At 48.9% G+C, this 18494-nt stretch overlaps 1 protein-coding gene across 37 annotated transcripts in view; it reads right to left on the bottom strand.

The window, feature by feature from the left end:
- Positions 1 to 18494, bottom strand: part of MAP2 (microtubule associated protein 2) — a 197919-nt gene that overhangs the window by 84396 nt on the left and 95029 nt on the right. For 33 of the 37 annotated variants that reach the window (XM_080598970.1, XM_080598963.1, XM_080598988.1 and 30 more), the window contains one exon: positions 6013 to 6072. The exons of the other annotated variants lie outside the window; for them this stretch is intronic. The gene's annotated coding sequence lies outside the window, so the exon portion shown is untranslated. The remainder of the gene's footprint in view (positions 1 to 6012; positions 6073 to 18494) is intronic. 37 annotated transcript variants of the gene reach the window in all.

Raw genomic sequence — 18494 nt, 5'->3', positions numbered from 1 at the left:
TCAGCCACATCATAGGTTGCTTCTGGCCCAATTCACTGTCTGAGCAGAGACAGGTAGGGGATGAACCAGGTGCTGGTTAAGCTGCAGGGGGAAAGCACTGCAGAGAGGTCTTGGAGAGCTGCTGAGGAAATGCTGCGTGGAACTGAAATTAATTCAGGGGGCCCCGATGGTCCAGGGAGTAAATGGAGACAGCAAATGGAGATATTTTGGTAAACAAGCAGAAAAAACATAGGGGAATGGAGCCAGGGATGAAGGGAAGAACCAGGTGTTGTGGGTCTGAAGAATCACAAGAGAAGGTGTGAATCTTCCACGGGGAGTCAAGGGGATGAGGAAACCAGTGGTACCCCAGGGAGGGAGCAGCAGGGCTGGAGAGCAGAGCACAGACTGCAGGCAGCACAATGGAAAAGGTGAGCTGTGAGAGCTGGCACCAGGCTCCAACTCACACTGCCAAATAATGCCAATCACTTCAATTTACAAAACTGTTTAATTGGCCATTTCCAGCAATGAGCTGAACTCAAACCAATATGGAGACCCAACTCCGGGCATTTCAAAGCAGATTTGCCCTAAAAGGCATAGGAACAGCTCAGTTTCAGAAAGGAGGCTTTACCACATCTTCCCCACTTTCTTCAGGCCAGAAAAAAATAGCTTTTCTTGCCTTAATTTGGTACTTTTGTTGCTAGCTGAAGCCCGTTATCTAAACATTCAGAATGGGGGGGGAAAGCAAAAGAGTAGCATCTGATTCCATTTTAAGGCCAACATTTGGACCAGTTTTCAATGGAGCTGAACTGTTTTGTCCATTTCTGCCATTTGCTACAAGCGTTGCGTTAGTAGCTGTTCTGTTGCTGTATTAGAAAAAATATTCCCAGTGGAAAACATGCTAAACAGCAGAGACAGACTAAAGATGAAGCCAGCAGCATGTATTTTGTAACTCATAATACACTCGATTTTAAGTCAAAACCAAAACAAAACAAGTAAAAGAGCATTAGGTCCCATGTCAGATGCATAATCAATGTGCTTTCATGCTGATAATGTCTCAGGTGAACTGCATCACGTGAGAATTGATTTCCCAGCATGAGCTATGGGGTCTCTAAGCCAGTAATTACACTGGCAAACACAGTCTTACCAGCCTGCTGCTCACACCTCCACGCCTCTTTGTAGATCTGACTGTAAGCTCTTTGGGGTCTGGAACAACTGCGCTGTTTGAGCACGCAGCTTCTAACACAGCAGTGATCTAATCCAGACTTGGACACCTAGTCGCTAATATTATGGTAGCTACAGCAATGAATCAGAGCGTTAACAAGAGTCACAGCAAAAGCTGTTGCACACAGTAGCTAGCTCCCAGGCATCCCGCCATTAACCCTAGACTCAATCCTGTTGTGTCTAATTTTGTTTTCATTCCACCCATAAAGCAGAACCCTAATTCTTCTGTTACATTTCCTCACGGCAAAATTACGCAAGGGTAATTGTATAAGCAAAATATTTTTTTGCACAAAGAAGTTGTAACTAAAATAAAGGTACCAGGGAGATTTTATTAATGGTATGCTGCAGAGAAACCTTATAGATGTAGGTAGGGGTAACATTATAAATTAACTGTTGATACAGGGCTGATGAGCAGAGTGCCTTGAAACCTGCCCTGGATATTCCATGCAAACATGGTAAAAGGCCGAAGAACAGGCAAACTTACAATTTTATTACAAAAATGTCCTGAAGCCTTCTGATAAAGAATTGGAAGATGATTAGGAAAACGAAGAAGAGAACACGCTGTCTCTGTGACGCCAGGATTCCCCTTTACACGTGAAGCCCTCAGCAGGACGTGACTCGTGCAGTGCATCCTGTCCCTCTCCCGGTGCAACTCCTCCAGCTGCCCACCATGTCCTAGCCAGAGCCCGGGCTGAATGATAACTTCCTGCTTCAGGAGGGACCAAAGCCTCAGAGGGATTAGAAACGAGGGGAAAAAAATGACTCATCTTAAGGATGACAACTAGAATATCTTTGGTCACGATTATGAAGAGTTTTCTTTCATCAGCTGTGCTGGAAAGAACATTAGGAACAAACATCTGCTCTTCGCATAAGCCTCGCTGCTCAATACAAACGAAGCTGTGCCTCTCTCTTGCAGGCTCCCCTCCTGCTAGAACGCACACAGCACTCCTGTTCCTCCCCCTGGCTGTTCCAAAAGCATGTTTACTAACATGACTGCTTAAATACACCTAACTCAGGCTGAACTCTGAGCATCAGGCTTTCTAGCACTGAACCTGAAGGGGTTGGTAGCGCTTAAGCAGCCGGGGACTTGCACTACAAAGCCATTTAAAGATAGCAAGTCGGGATGGGATCATTTTTTCCATGATTGCCTTGCAGGCAGCAGTGATTCCAGCCCCCAGTGTTGATGTGCGAGAGCAGATCCCCGTGTCCTGACACCAGCCAGAACCAGATGCTTTGCAGGAGAGTTCAAGAGAACTTGGCACTACAAGCTGGGGATAAAGCTGGCTTTAGGCAGCAGCAGCGTCTGCTGTGGGAGACAAACAAGGGACACCTGGTAGGTCAGACTACACGAGGAGGCAAGCAACACAAAGCTTTCTTCGCCAGCTCACTGCCCCAGATGCACCTCGACAGGTTTGGTTTTGCAACTCATTGTTTCTGCAACTCCGTCTTCACACCGATGTGAAGCTATAATCCTTAGAAAATGATATATTTTTAAAAGAAAGTCCATGGCAAAGCTTCAACTGACTTTAGGAGAGCTGAGCTCCTACTCCCGGTGTGGAGTTTTCTCTCCAGATGTGATTCAGGAGACAAACCTTGCAGCTGGGAAAGTTCAACATTAGCACACTGGACTGGTTCTCGAGCTGCAGGAAGCACTCTGTTGATTTTACTGTCAGAGATGCAAAAGAAAATACGCTTCTCATCTGCTGAAAGTTTTCACATGAGCAAAAACCAGCTCGCCAGCTCACCTTGCTTATTTTGGTTCCACTGTGCAGGCAGTGCACTATTACGGCACAGGAGGGGAAAGGCTGAGCGCTGGGGTCGGCTGCTGAACCTGAGAAAAGCACCGAGCACTCAGCACACAGAACGGTCCGGCTTTGCTTCCTCACCAACCTCTTCCTGCAAATGAACCTATCACTGCTCATCATCACAGAGGGGAAAGTAAGAATGACATTTCCCTCTTCCTCTCCCCTCCGGGTCTCTCCGACCCACCTCCCGCATCCAAAATACCCACCAAAAAGCTGCAGCAAGCCATGTACTCTCTGCCTGCCAATTCCTGCCTCAAGACTCCCGTTGCTTGGCTGTAAACAAGTGTTAAGCATCTACCAGTGACTCAGCCCAACAGGTAGGCTTATTACCACCACCACCATCAGCGTGATTTACTAGTGACAGGGGACATTCTCCTTCCTTTCCATCACTTAACAACCACGCCTGAGGCCTTTCAAGATGTAGCAAATGCTGATGACGGGATAAGTACAAGTAACAGGGTGTTCTGCTTTTATGGCTTCTGTTCAAAACAGGTGTTTGCAAACGGAGTGCAGAAAATGGCTATTAAGATGATCAGAAGAAAGGAGGAAGAGGCAGGTTGATCATAAAATCAATGACAGCACTGCCTTCAGAGGAAGCAGCAGGTAGGCTGACGACAAGGGTGAGCACAAGGCAGCTAAAACCACAGGCTAGTTTGGTACAAGAACACTGCGGCTGTCGATAAGTTTTAGCTGGAGGCTAAGGAGAGGTTTCCAGCTAGCAGTGGGGTTGCAGACCAGCCTACGGGTCAGAGGAGACTATTTTTAAGAGGGCAGCTGATGAAGGTGGCTTGGATGCGGGCACGCCAAGAGCCTCCTTCAGCCCTGTGCCACAGCACCCAGGCAGGGACACCTCCCTGCAGCCTTCCCAAAGCCGAACAGGAGACACGCAAGCCAGTGGCATGGAGAAAAGGGAAGACAGAGCCAACAACATCACCAAGTTGTATCTTGTGCTCTGCCTGCTTATCACCTTTCTGTTACGCGTCCTCCCCACCTGACAGCCCGGCCCTGGAGGACGCTCAGAACCCATCACGCACCTGCAGCGCACTATTTCCACTACTACCCCACACTGCTTTCCCTGTTAGTCACTGCGTGACAAAGGACAGCTAATGCTCACGAGATGTCACCGTCAAATTTCTCCCCCCTAACCGCTGATGTAGTGACTTTGCATGGAAAATACTAGCTCTGGCATTTTCTCTAGTCTGAGGATGTATTTCATCACCAGCGGAACACTACCAACGGAGGAATGGTGAACACAGTAGAAGTGCCCATTACTTTAAGTCTTCAGAGCCCGCTTAATCCTTCACTGGGCACTTGCACATGGCTGCACGGGTATCGCAGGGCCATGGGAAAATTCCTAAAGCGCGCAGGATCGCTGCAAGCGGCCTTGTGCTGCCCTGGCAGGGGCTGGCAGGCAGCCGGGCCCAGCGGGGAGGCCAGCGCTCCTAACCCAGCTGCTGGGCTGCCCTGAACGCCAAGCACTCATGCTGCCACCAGACAGACAGACCTCCTGCGGGTTTAGGGTTAAAATGTGTCCTGCAAGTACCAGTGCAGCCAGGGGCGGGCAGCCCTGTGCCCCTTCGCCAGTAGCACGCCCCTCGGGGACAGGAGAGGCTGGCACACGGCTCTAATCTGACTTTCGGGTCTGGGTTGATACAGCTTGCAAGAGAGAATAAATAGTTTAGAAAGAGAGAGAGTGCCTGGCACTTGTGTGTGCTCTCTATGCACCCTTAAATCCCAGAGGGACAAGTCTGATCCCTGATTTCCTTTTCCTTCAACCCCACAGGGCCAGGAGAGATGGCATGCAGATGTCAACTAAGGGGTTGTTCAGGAAATGAGTACATTTATGGGTTTGTAAGAGCTGAAACAGTCCAAAAGCAGCCTCAGACCCAATACATACACTTAGATATACAAGTGCGTGTGTGCACGTATACACAGATGCCAGATCTCATGCTATCAATGTTTTTGCATTCTGTACTATCAGCTTGCTTTCCTTTAAAGTTGTTTGATGTTTCCCCTTTTTCATCATTAAATATCTTGGCAGCCTCAGAAGCATGGCACAGACTACTCGGTGGGAATAGGGGAAACTCATTTTGGTCAGAAAAGAGCAGAAAAAACATGAGAAGTTTAAAAATACTCTATGACTCCTTAGTCTATTCTGTATAAACAAAATTGCTGCCATGCTTTTCCAACATCAAAAAATGGCAGCTTGCAGAATTTCAGTAAAACAAAGCCCTGAATGGCCTGCCCACTGGCTCATGAATATCACCCATTATTAATTGTTACTCCCTTCCCCTCGAAATACAATCTCACAGAAGGAACACAGAGGAGGTAGCTTTACCAGCTGAAGAAAACGTTTGTTTCCACACTCCTCCAAGGATGCAGAGCGTGAACCGTCTCCAGCTTGCTGAGCTGACAGGAGACCCTGGGAAGCTGCCCACCCTCCCAGTACGCCTTACATCTGTCACTTTACTACCGGCATCCCCTTCATCTTCCTGAAAGCCTTGTTTTGCTCGTACTGCAAGGCCAGGGTGAGCACAACCAGAAGAACAGCAATATTTCACCCTACCTGCTCAAGAGTAGTTATAGCAGCAGAAACCCGGTCACTTTGGCACCCTATTCGCTCTGCCCTACTGCATTTCTCCCTTACGCTTCGTAGGAAGTCTTTTAAATGAAATCCATTCCCGTAGCAGCAACACCGTCACCTCTCTCAGATGCCCTCCTTTAGCACCAACACCATCTTAACTCTTTCCACCCTGAGCTGTAAGGTGGTTCTTGCTAAACCAGAAGCAGGGAGACAATTGAGTAGACAAGGGGCCTGGTGGCTCCCATCAGACATAAAAGGCTTTTAAAATAAAAAACAAGGAGGATTACAAAAGTGGGAACTAACCCCAGAAAAACCAATTGTTCCAGGAGTTACAGAAGTTTTCTTCTTGCTCTTTTCTCAAGCCTCCCTGGCCTGGTGAAGCAGCCTCCATGCGAAAATAGCTAACAAGGAAAAAGGTCATACCTGTTCAAGCGGATGACAGGATGCTGCGTCTGGTTGTTAAACAAGGAAAACTCTCTGTTCCTATGAAGAAATAGAGAGAGATACATGCTATTTAGTCGCTATTCAGTTAGTTTAGCATTAACTCAATACTGCAAGGACTATAGGATAGTACATACACAGACACCTACATCCAAGACTTTCTCCCAGCTTTCTTTCTCAAGGCTCACTTGAGACACAATAACCCAGATCCCCTCTTGTGTCCAGCCTGCTCTGGGACCACCAAGGGGCTCCTTAATCCCTAGGCCTGCCCTAAGGACAGCCAGCTGGTGATGGCCCCAAAAATCCCCGCAGCAGGGATGGCAAATGGAGCACGACACACTCCTGGCCAAAGCACCTCCACTTGAGGTCTGGCCGGGCTGCTCCACACGCAGCCCTGCCGCCGGAGGGCTGCAAACAGGAACTAGGAAGGTGCTTGCAAAGATGCCCACAAAGTAATGGAAGAAGAGCTGGAGGAGCTCACTGAATGGAAGAAGACCCTGGAGTCTGTTCCCTGCCAGCCCGAGAGCAGTGCTCTCCACTGCCTTTTATCTGCCTTGGCCCATAAGTGCTGCAGCTCACGCCTAAAGCTCTTGTGCTGCACACTCCCACAGCTCCATAGCCATCTGGGGACAACAAGTTCAAGTGCTTGGCTCCGCGTTGTCCTCTGCATGCCCCCCAGCACTGCCTTCCCTCCACTTTGCACCTCCTGATGATGAAATCCCCTGAAACAGCCCCCCAGCGAGTCCCCAGTGTGCCATTTCAGAGCAGCTGGGGATGCCAGTGGACAGATGCCAGTCAGGGAGCAAGGTGCCTCTTCACCACGTGTCCCCTTTGAGTATCCTCAAAGGTGCCTGATGGGGACAGCTGGTATGATCACCTGTGCTTAAGGCTGCCTCCCATTTGCTTTTAACTTGGCTGATTTTAATTTGAGTCATTCTTTTCATGCAGAGTACATCTCCCACGCCAGCGTGGGGCCGTGCTTACCACGGCTTTTCACCGGTTTGCCCAGGCAATGCTCAGCAAGAACTGAAAGGTTTTGCTGCCTCAAAGGGGAGGGCTGCAGACACTTCTGACAGCAAACAAACGGGGAGTGACTGCTGCGCTGTCCTGGAGCAGCTGCCAGCGGCGCACACTGTTCGCTCACACGCAGTCATCAGTTACATGAGCTGAGCTGTGTGGGAACGCAGCCCCAGCCAGCATCAGTTCTGCCCAGTCGCTGGATGAAGAGGAATGGTAAATAAGCTAATTAAACTTGCTCTGGCTCAGCAGAAAGATGGATACTCTCGGCAGCTGAGCGTTCAGCACTCAGCGTCCCAGCAGCCCTCCGATGTGTCAGCGGTGCGGAATCGCGCCACGCAGGCAGAGCCCGAGGAGGTGGAAACGCCTCTCCTGGGAGGGCTAAACACGGGAGAGAGCAGCATTCAACACGAACTGAAGGGTGGATGCACCTGCAACACGCATCCCAGCTGCCTAGGTGGCATTTTAGGGAATTTAAAACAGAAAGATCGAGCTCTGTACTTTTACATTGTCTGTTATCATTGAACATACACTCTGGTGGCTTGCACTGAAACCCCAATCATCTCTCTGCTAAAGGTCTACCATAATAAATGCGATCTTAGCCTGCAGCTGAATACCAAAAATACCAGACAATCAAAATACAGCATGCCAGAAGGGGGAAGCAGTTTTGCTGTCCCAGGAATTTGCTGGGGACAGGCTGTAAGCGGCATTCCTACCTCTTCCTGACAGGGAAGAAAAGAGGACATTCAGAGATTTCTCAGAAAACACGAGACCCCCACCCACAGAGGAGCCAACAGCTCCAGATTTGGGGTATTTATCTAGAAAGCAAGAAGGTAACGTTTAAGTGTCTGGTCAGAATCTGGCAGCACAGGCTTGAATGGGGTCTTCCACTTCCTATAAGCATCTTCTAGCCATCACAGTGCAGAATGCATTAGAAAACATTTTTTTTTCTTTTTTTTTTTTTCCCCCTTGTCCCTCTTGCTTCAGGCAGAAATCCCCGAAGAACCTGTCCCAGAGAGGAGTTCAGTGAAACTGGCAGTCTTTGCAGCTGTTTTGTGCTCTGATGAAGGCAGACACCGCCCGTCGGTGCCGCGGCGCCGGGGCCGCAGGGGATGGCGCCTCGCTGCTCTGAGCGTCCCCTTTCCCAGGGGACACGGCACAGAACAGACGAGCTGCTTTTCACCCCAAACGTTTTCACTTGCCCAGGCAGCACGGTGGGTAAGGAAAGCTCTTCTTCCTTCTCCTGCTTCTCCTCCTCCTAATCGTTCAAAACCAACTCCTTTGATAGATTCATACATCGTATTCCATAGAAAAAAGCACCTGTCTTCTACAGCAGCTGTTTCTCTTCCTTTTCCTTTCAGTTTTGGGGTGTTTTCCGAAGACCTGCACGACCCCTCAGGCAGTTGCTGTGATTAGAATTACAAGGACTACGGGCATACTTTTCCCAGGCTGTTCCACCGCCCCCCGATAGCGCTGTCGATCTGGGATCAGCCCCTGTACCCTAGGGCCCGCCTCTGGTAGCCATTAGCTTCACCCCGCTGCCTGCACAATGGCACTTAGAAGACTATTAACTCGTGGGTCTGGGAGCTTGTCTTCTGCTACGCATTCCCCCGGAGCGGCATGAAAGCAATGATAAAGCTGAAATTGCCACCAATTACTTGGAAGCATTTAGTGTTTTGCCCAACAACGCATTACACACGGCAGTCTGCAAACAGGAAGGCTGCAAATGGATCCGATCCATTAGCACCAAAGTGTTTTCCGAGTAGCTTTCTCCTTCCAGAGCACTCTCCTCCTCCTTTCCATCCCTTCCCTTCAGCAGCAGAGACTTAAAAGCAGAGAGGGGACCTGAACCTGCACATTGAGAGCCCGGTGTTGTCCAGATAGAGGAAAATCCTGGAGGAAAATCCACACCGAAACCTTCGCCGCAGGCTTGCCGTAGAGCTTGGTCTGAATTCTCCTCTCCCTTGCCAAAGATCCCGACCTCTGAAAGCTGGCTTAGCTGTCCTGTTAGGAAGTGTTCCCTTTCTATCTGGCTGCAAAAACAAGCACTGCTGATCATGCCACCACAAATTTGTTTATTCTAAACGCTATTAAATTGCCTCTGAGTTACAAATGACTGGAATACTCTTAACACGTCTTAATTCCCACCGCTTAAGCAGCGCTGCTTGTCTGCTGACCAGAGAAATCCCCTTCCCACTATACTAATACACAATCACAATTTTCAGTGGGTTAAAATAAATGTAAAAATCCCCTATAACTTGGGAAAAGTCTTTTTATGGGGAATAAGCATCCCGGAACTGCTACTGCTAGCTCACAGCCATGAAGGAGGACGTGGCCAGAACCAAACCTGACCAGGAGGCAGAAATGGGGAAGACTGAAAGCTCTCTCAGCACCCAAGCATCTCGGGTAGGCAGAGCCTGAACTAAGCTGCCGACAGAACACTGTTCAATCATTTATGGAAATCAAGGTTAGCGGTGTCAGCACAGTTGGCTTGGGAGGAAAGACTTTCCTCATCCTCTTGGCACAGAAGTAACTTGGCTGCGCCAGTGGCTGCCAGTGAGGAATAAAGAAAGGAACCAGCAAAGGACAAGGAAGGCAAAGGATAAAACGAGCACATCAATATTTTCACAGCTTGCATGCAGCAGCCCAGCTAGGACCCCAAAGGGGTTGTGCTTCAGGAGCCTGGGAGATGGAGACAGCCGCTACCTTTAATGAAAACATACAGTGTCTGGGTTTTACAAACGGTGTCTCTAACAGCACAGCTGATTTTATAACTAGCAGGAAAGAAATTGTTCTGATGGCAATTACCACAGAGGCATTTTGCCGTTCGCTGGCATAGGCCTGTCGGTAACACTGCGTTTCTCTTAACTACAACTCACTTCCTTTGTGGCTGCTCAGTGAAGGCAGGTCTGGGGGCTGTTTCCCTGATCTTGCCGAGATGAATTTTCATGCATACTGCTTGAAAGATGTGCCACCTGCTATTTTATATCTATAATTTATCGTATAATGAACTCTATAAATTCTTACGATAGCTTAAGAGACTTGTAAAACAAGTCGTTGGCCTATTTTTTTCTCAGCTCGTCAGCAAAGCGGGAAGAGCCCCGGTCGCTCTGAGCTCCCCCCGCCTGCGATGTGTTGCTCCCAGATGTGCCTGCAGCCACGGCTCTAGCTGGCTGCCTCCAGGAGAAGGGCACCATAAAACTCACTGCTGAGAGGTGCTGGCATAGCAACGTCCCGCATCTTTTGCCATGAGCTTCAAGAAACCTCAGCTATTTCAGACAGACGTTAAACTGTAGCATAGACACAAGATCCTTCATAGGCTGGAGAGGAAAAGCTCACTAGCATCCTTGCTGGACAAGGACTGTTTGCTAGAGTCATTTTAGTTCAGACTTTAGAAGAGCGTATGGTACCGCATGCACCTTATTAAGCACTGCATTTAATCTGTCCTTAGACTAACAGCACTTTCCAAAACCAAGCCCACGGCCTGCAGTAAGCTCACGACTGCAAAACCAAAAGCATGTGTTGAAATGAGGCTGTTCCTAAGCAGAGTGCTTGCAGTGAAGCAAGCCAGGATGTGTCAAGACTGCAGAGGGCTTTCTGTCTCAGTCATGGGTGACAGACACCATCGGCACAGAAACTCAGCCCCTGCCTTTCATGCACTGACAAAAGCCGTGACAGCCAAGCTGTTGCAAACCAACTGCACAGGAGTCTCTCTCTCCCTTAGCTATCGCGCTAATTTGGGGGGAGGCGTGGGAAGAAGAGGGCTGAGGAGCCGGGACACAGCATCGCCCTGAGAAAAGACCGGTGGCTGGGCAGAGCCACTTCCAGCTTCCGTAAAGCCCTTAGCGAAGCTGGAAGCTGCACTGCCCAGAGCAGGCAGGAGCTCCACAGCCCAGCCCAACCGCAGGGCAGGCCCCTGCTGCCTCCAGCGATGCTCCAGGGCCGTGCTTCCACCCAGCAGCACGGAGAGCAAGTCGTGGAGTCCCGTCCTACCGGGGAACCGCAGCTGGGGTGGGCAAGGCAGCTGCAGCCACTGCCTTGCACAGCTCAGGAGTCTTCCCCATTTCTGTGGCTCTTAAGCAGGCAGCAAGGGGTCTTTCTGCAACTGGGAAATAAAGGAGGATGTAAGAGTGGGCAGACAGCAAGAGGTACTGCACCAGCTTGGCTCCATCCTCCTGCCTGAGGATCCTCTCCTAACACGCTGCTTTTATCCATCCTGCAGATTTCCCTGTGTTCTAGTAGGCAGGCAGAAAAATTTCACAGTACATCTTAGAAGTCAACAGTACTTCAGAGGTGTGATGGAAATGTCAAGTAAGACACAAAAATGTCATTTTTTTTTGGCTTGGGTTGGGTTTGCTTTTCCCATCAGTAGGGTATTACACAACGTAAGGGTGCCAATTTAGCTGCAGAAGAGGATTGTGATGACAAAGTCAGACAACCCCACTGTGAGAACTTGGATTTCTGCTTCTCCCTTCTCCCCATTTCAAAGCACCTTAGCTAGTCACTGATTGCGTCCCATGATATATGAAGGAAGTTTGTTTTTCCTGGCACTTTTGGAAGGAGCCATGTCGCCTTGCTAATGCTCGTATCTGCCTGTCCCCCTTTCCGTGCATCCCAGCAGCACACGCGCTTCCACATCCGCGGAGCCCGGAGGCTTTAAGCCTTTCACCTTTTAAACCACCCCTAAACTGCTTATCTCCACCAGCAAGCTGGAATGCACAAGTCACCTGTCACAGGGTGAAGGGGAACTGAGGAAAGCAAAGTCTTTCGGTAGTCGACAACTGGGAGCTTTTACTTGTTTTGCTGGGGCTTTAGGCACGTCCCCTACTGTCGCTGCCCCCAGAGACGCCCGTGGGCTCCCACCCCACAGGCACAGCCTCCACGAGCTGCCAGCAGCCCAACAAGGCCATGTCACAGCAGCTCAGGAGATGGTAAGTGGGACAGCCCAGCGTGCAGCTCCCTCCTTCAGCTGCAGAAATGTCAAGGAAGCCTCTGAGGGGCCACGAAGAGACTTCACCAGACTGGACTTGAAGCTTGGTGGGTGCAAGCTTCCCTCTCCTGCCAGGGCAGCACTCAGAGGAACCAGAGGTAACAATCTTGGATAAAATTCAGCTCCATCTCACTCAGATGCCATCAATCCCCAGGTGTGAGATGCAGCATCGCCTTATTTTCTGCTTGACCAGCGTGAGTGCTGATAAAAGCAGGCTGTCTCTCCCAGCCCAGGGCCTGCGCTGGCTCTGCACCGCTGAAACAACTGCACCTGCACCGAAACTCTTCTGCACACGCAGCTGGGTCCTGCTCTGCAGGAAAACTAGCGACCTGCTGCTGACTTCAATAAATGAATAATGCTCCTCACCAGAGAGAAAGTGATGCCAGGACCACCAGGAAGAGATGCTCCCACCGTGAAACAGAGCTCACAGCAGCCACACGTTTGGCCTGGAACCACTGTGCTGACACGGGTGGGGGCACCAGCACATCCGTACCCTGCTTCTCTGCCTCCTCCTGTTCTCCCTCATTCCCCTGCCTGCCCGTGACTGCCCTCCTCCTTGCTAAACTCCGAAGAGCAGCAAAGAGAAACATTATTTGCCCAGCACAAGGCATGTGGAAAGAAATGCCAGTCTGTGGAGGATTCAGTGACGCTTAAAGGAGGTTTTAAGTGCCACAATCACATTGTCCCCAGAGAGTTAAGACAGTAGGAAATCTCGGTGCCCACCAACACCCCCTGCCCTGCTCACCCACCCCCCCGAGCCTCCTGCCAAGGACCCAAGGCCCCGGCAGCGGACGTTGCCATCTCCGCGACATGCGGCACAAAGGGCCAGCCTTGCAGATGGGAGCAGCGATTGCGCTTCCCAGCTGTGTTTAAGGTTCGTGGGCACTCGGGAGTGCATCCTGTCATTAATCCACTCCGCCTGTCTGCCGGGGCTCGTCAGAGATCCTGCTTCGTTTCCAGGGCTTTCTGTTCAGGACGTGGGCAGCAGGGGCAGAACGAAACAACGTGCCCATAAATAAAGCTAACGACAAGCTTGCTGCTACCCACTTGACCATGACCAAAACATGTTGGTTTTTTAAAATTTGACGATTCTCTCAATTCTAAAGAAACACTTACCACGTGCTGGTAAGCAGGCTGACCTTGCAGCATCTTCAGTGCACGCTGCGGGGACCTCTCGGCTCCTGCAGCAGCTGGAGCCCAGCTTGGGTGCACACCCCGCACCCCGAGCCCGTGAGCCTTGCAGGAACACAAGGCTTTTAGCTGAGGACTCTCTCATGTCATGTATATATCCCAGCCAGTTGTTTATTTGAAAATTCTCTGGTTCCTGTGAAACCAAATGTTCTGTATTTAACAGTTTAAGCTATAAGTCATAAAAGCCAAATTCAGCGGGCTATATGTTAGTAGGAAATAGGGATCCAGATGGCTAGCTGAGGTCAAGCTGAGGCCAGCCTTCCCATAAAGGATACACACTTGTGTGTCCTTATTAAAGTTAAGGGATTTAGTAAAAACATGAATGTTTTTCTTCTGAGCACTCATTTCAGACAATTTTGTTGACTTTACTGAGAAAACTACATCTTTCGCAGTGTTTAAAATGACCAGAAGCTGCCAGAAGCAGGAGACCACTATCTTGTGGTTTCACAAGGAATTGGTGCACAGCTTTCTCACTTCATTAAAAAATGAAGCTAACGAGTAACTACCTCTGTTACAAGCCAGAAGCCGTGTTGAGGTTCTGCAGTCTTGGGAAAACTTCCTGTGGCTTCCTTTCCACCAGCAAGCAGCACCACCTCCTCTTTGACAGCCGTCTGCTCAGCTGGGATGAGACCCCTGTTCCTCGGCTCTATTTTCTATCACCCCATCTGATAATTCCCTTTATTCGGGGAATTATGAGGCAGTGCTGAGATGAGAAACCATGGCACGACACAGCAGAAAGCATTAGTTGCCCCATTTCCTCCCTCAAAAAGACCTGTGTGGTGCTTCTGAAAACACTTAGTGAGTGGCGAGCCAACAAGAAAAACAGGGTAAATACAGATTTCGAACCTCTCGAAACCAAATCCCTGTAAAGAAAGTTATTATTCTCTCAGCGCCACATGCTTCTGATTGTATTGAAATGCATTCAAATAACAGTGCTTTTTCCTAAGCTGACCAAATCTCAGGAAATGATCTGGGGCTGAAAGCTGCACTTCACTTGCCCGGGACTACGTAAGTACTGGGCTGCTCCGGTGGCTCGCAGCGCCACGCTTTTTCCAACAAAAGGCAACGCTGATTTCAACACTCTTATCAAGACAGAACGAGCCAAAAATAGTGCTTCGACCTTAAGATGATGGACTTCGTGGGTCACAGCAAAGCCATTACCACCAAATACTTGTTTGAGCAACTTCAAAACCAAGTTTTTTCGTACTTTATCTAGCAAGCCTCTTTTTTTTTTTTTTTGAACCCCCACATAAGTCTTGGGGAAAATTCAAAATAGAAACTCATTGCTCAGAAGTGCATAATAGCTTCCTTAAAACACCGCTCTGTTCTATAAATACCTGCAATGAGACTAAAGAAAATAACTGAAAACCCAAGTATTACCGATCCATTTGACCCCAAGGGCTGCAGCCTCCTGCAGCAGGGTATTTCAGGTACTTCAGCACGATTTAAACCTGATGCCAAGTGAGTCATGTGTAGTATGGAAAGTCCTAAAGGAAAGGCGGTTATCCAGAGAGCAGCAGTTCTGCCCACTCACCAGATACTTTTTTTTTTTTTTTAATTCCTGATCCACTTTCAATTCACACATTTGGAAATGGATTCACAGACGATGTTATGAAGCAATAGAAAGCACGTTTTTGGTTTAAAAACATTTGCGTATAGCAGCAAAAAAAAAAAAAACACAACACAGCAAGGAGAACCTCCATTTCTGCGCTGACACAGATGTTTTGCTAACAAAATTTATACTTTCTATTTTGAGGATATAATTTAAAAAAACCAACCCTTATAGCTCAAAACCTTTTTCCATAAAGGTAGAGAGATACTGGATCTCCTTAAAAGAAGGGGATGAACCACTCTGCTTAGGGATACAGCATGATGCCATGGGTAAAAGCCTGATTTTGTCCTCATTTTCTGCTCATCCCATCACATACAAGAGGACGGGGCAACACTTGCAGTCCTTGGCCCAAAGTTTGGGGGCTGCTCCTGGCTGAGCATCCGTCAGGCAGCGAGCTCTGCTGGGAACAAACCTCTGAGCTAGCAGAGCACAAGCCAAGTGAGCGATGCATCAAAATCCTCCTCGGCTGGGAGGAGCTGCCAGTGGCCGTGGTGCTGTGCAATAGGCGTAGGTGCTGAGCGCATCCATAACACACGAGGGTTTTGGCTGAGTGGGACCTGTCACTGTAGGCACTGAGAAGAGGCGCTGGTCCTTGAAGAGTTTATAACCCAATACACAGACAGAACACAGAAAAAGAAAACGTGGTTATTGCCATGTACTTGTATTTATGACGCAGAGGCTCTCTGTAAAAAAAAAAATGTAATTCAGCATCAGCATGGGCTATGTTCCTAGGAAGTAATACCACAGCAACGTTATCTGCCTCTGGTCTTCCATAACCTGCCTCCTATTCCCCAGCTGTCGTTCTATCTCCTCTTCCCTGCCTCTCATTTCTTAAGGCTATCTGTGGATTCAATTTCAAGGAAAATAGTTCTAAAAAAAAATAAAAATGCACTGCATTGTGCCCTTTTTTATTTTTAAAAGACTGTGAATTGATGCCAAGGAAGATGAAATGCCTTCCCTGAAATCACAGCCGGGCTCTACAGCCCAGCAGGGCAGTGCGGGCAGCTTCTGACTTTCCGTCTGAGCTCTGAGGACAGCATCCCCACCCCTGCTCAGCCAAGGGCTGCAGCCTCTGCCTGCAGTAAACACATCATATGGGCATAGGCTGAAGTTTATCTTAAGCTCCTTTAAAAGCACTGCTCATCATTCAAAGGAAAACGTGTGACCTTTTGTGGCATCTCTCTGGAAGGAGCTTTCACGGCTGTTGGAGATGATTAGGAGACACGGTGTTTTGCATGCAAATGAAGAAATCCCACTGCTGCTTATTCTCTGGCATTAAGAAGCAGATTTCTCTGGGTTTTGTGTGAGTTGGGGAAATGCACCAAAGCAGGACCTGAGCAATGGAGGGGCAGGGAGCTGTCTGGCCCCTCCTTCCTCTTGTGGGGAAGCCCCGCTCTTCTCCTCTCAGGTGCACGAGGGCACCCTCTGGCTGCAGAGCGGTCAGAAAAAGGTGCCCCCAGCCAAAACGGAGGCAAGGAAGGAGTTCAAGTTCACCTATTGCTGCTGGGCAGCTGAAAGAGGGGTATTCCCAGCTGGCTTGACCCAATAAGTTGTGCCACTGACCTAAGTGGAACAGCTCCAGACCGTATGGCCGAGCAGCTAGTTCAGGCAGACCTCAAAGCCTGATGCTAGTACAACCCCCAGTCATGGCAGCTGAACCCCCAGCGCTCCTGGGAGCCAGGGGGCATCCGTCCTGAGCCCCCGAGAGGTTATTCGGATGGGATCTGCCTTTATGAAGCTCCCCGTTCCTTCAAGGCCCCCGCGTCCACATGGTTGGTGCCAATGTTCTGGTGGCCTCTTGTTGCTGAGCTGGCCAGGTTCCCAGAAAACATATGCCATGTGAAGTAGCTCACCCCAAATTACTCCAAAACAATTAAAACAGTTTTCAGAATGAATTGCCTCTTGGCCGAGCACGCTTTGCGCAAGCCGTGTTTTGCTCTCCTTACCGACAGCTGTGGGCTTTGTGCCCCTGCTCTGCCTCTGTCAGGGCAGAGGCAAAGGCATCAGCCCTAAATTACCTGAGGGAAACTACAGCCTTCCGTCCCATGGCCCAAGAGAAAGTAAGCCAACACCAGGTTCCACCCAGAAGTGAATCTCCTGTAACTCCGTACATGGGCTCGGTGCCACAAGGCTGAAGATAAATAATCGATGCCGTAACTGGGTGGCATCCTCCTGCCGCACAGCTCTGCTTGACAACTACACGGCAAGGTGAGACCAGCCCTTACGCAGCAGGAATTACTGGATACAACCTTAATTTTGCTGTATCCCTGCATCGCAGGGGCTCGCTCTGTGAATGAGCCAGGGTATTTTTAATTTGTATGTAGGTAAGCGAGAGCATACTTCATCCACAGTGCCACAAGTGACAACGGGGGGAGAGGATTTCGTCCATCGGCGCAAACAGCACTCCAGGGAAACCAAACCAAAGAGATGCTGACGTAAAGACTGAGCACACACCTGGTGTAAAGGTAACTGCTTAAAGCAAGAAAATATTACTACTAAATTCAAAGTGATTCTTTGTATGTGTGTGTACTTGTGATAGATTTGCTCCAGCCATCTTCAGCTGTTGATTAACAGTCGATGAACGAACACTACTGCACGTGGCTCTTCCCATGCCGAGAGACCAATGGGTGCTCAAGAGGCTGGAAGAGAGGACGTGGTCTTCTCGATAAACTGCGTTGTGAATTACTTACTTCTATCTTATTCCTAAGAAAAATTAGGTAGCGGTTAAATTAGGTGATGGTTAAAATAATCCACCCTAATCTTGCTGCCCACAGAAAAGGTCTTGCAGAAGCTCTTTTATCATCTGCACTAAGAAGGGAATCCAGTCCCAGCCCCACGACAGCCCTGCTGAGCACCACGTGTTCATTACCTTTTTACCCATCCAAGCCCATCCCAAAGGAAAGAGTTTATTGATTATAACTGAGCCAAAAAGCTCACCCACTGAAAGTTGTTTTACTGCTGATTATTAACAAAAACAACCAACAGAAAATAATTTTTCTTGCATCCAACTTCCACCACGCTCCACCAGCTGCAAAGGTGCCCAGATGGGGACCAATCATTTCTTACGTGATCTGAAATCCTGAAATGTGTACAAGGAAGCTAAAAGCCATCTCCCAAGTCTGCTCCGTGTTCACATTGTTAATGAGCCCCATTCTGTATGAAATACACATCCTCGGTGGGTTTATGGAGAACATATGTAGGGACTTCTGCCACTGGGATTTCCGTAGACAGAAAGAGTAAATAACATGCAGTAAAGAACTACGCTGTAGGAAACACTGCCCTAATTTTGATGGCATATGCTTTAATGTGCTGTTTGCAACCAGTCAATAAAACCACACAAATCTGTTTGAATATGGAAATGAAAGCATTTCAACGTGAGTTTAATTTTTAAGGTTGTGCCCACACAGCCGCGCGTGCTGTTATTAAACCACCCTGAAGAAATCGAACTCCGACAGCCTTTTCGATATTTGTCCCACACTGTCCTCACCTTTAAATGTTCAGCTAAGTCCATCACAATGACTGCCTGTTACGGTCACCACAAATACTGAACATTACATATAAATTAAAGCCATGTAGATGGGAATTAAAACATCTCCACTGGTATAAACACAGCGCATATCTGAACACCTCCACATTCACACCACAACTACACCT

This window comes from Anser brachyrhynchus (genome assembly GCF_964034855.1).
Source record: "Anser brachyrhynchus genome assembly, chromosome: 7".
NCBI classification, from domain to species: domain Eukaryota; kingdom Metazoa; phylum Chordata; class Aves; order Anseriformes; family Anatidae; genus Anser; species Anser brachyrhynchus.
The sequence above is the reverse complement of the archived record's forward strand: the minus strand, read 5'-3'. Positions and strand labels throughout refer to the sequence as shown.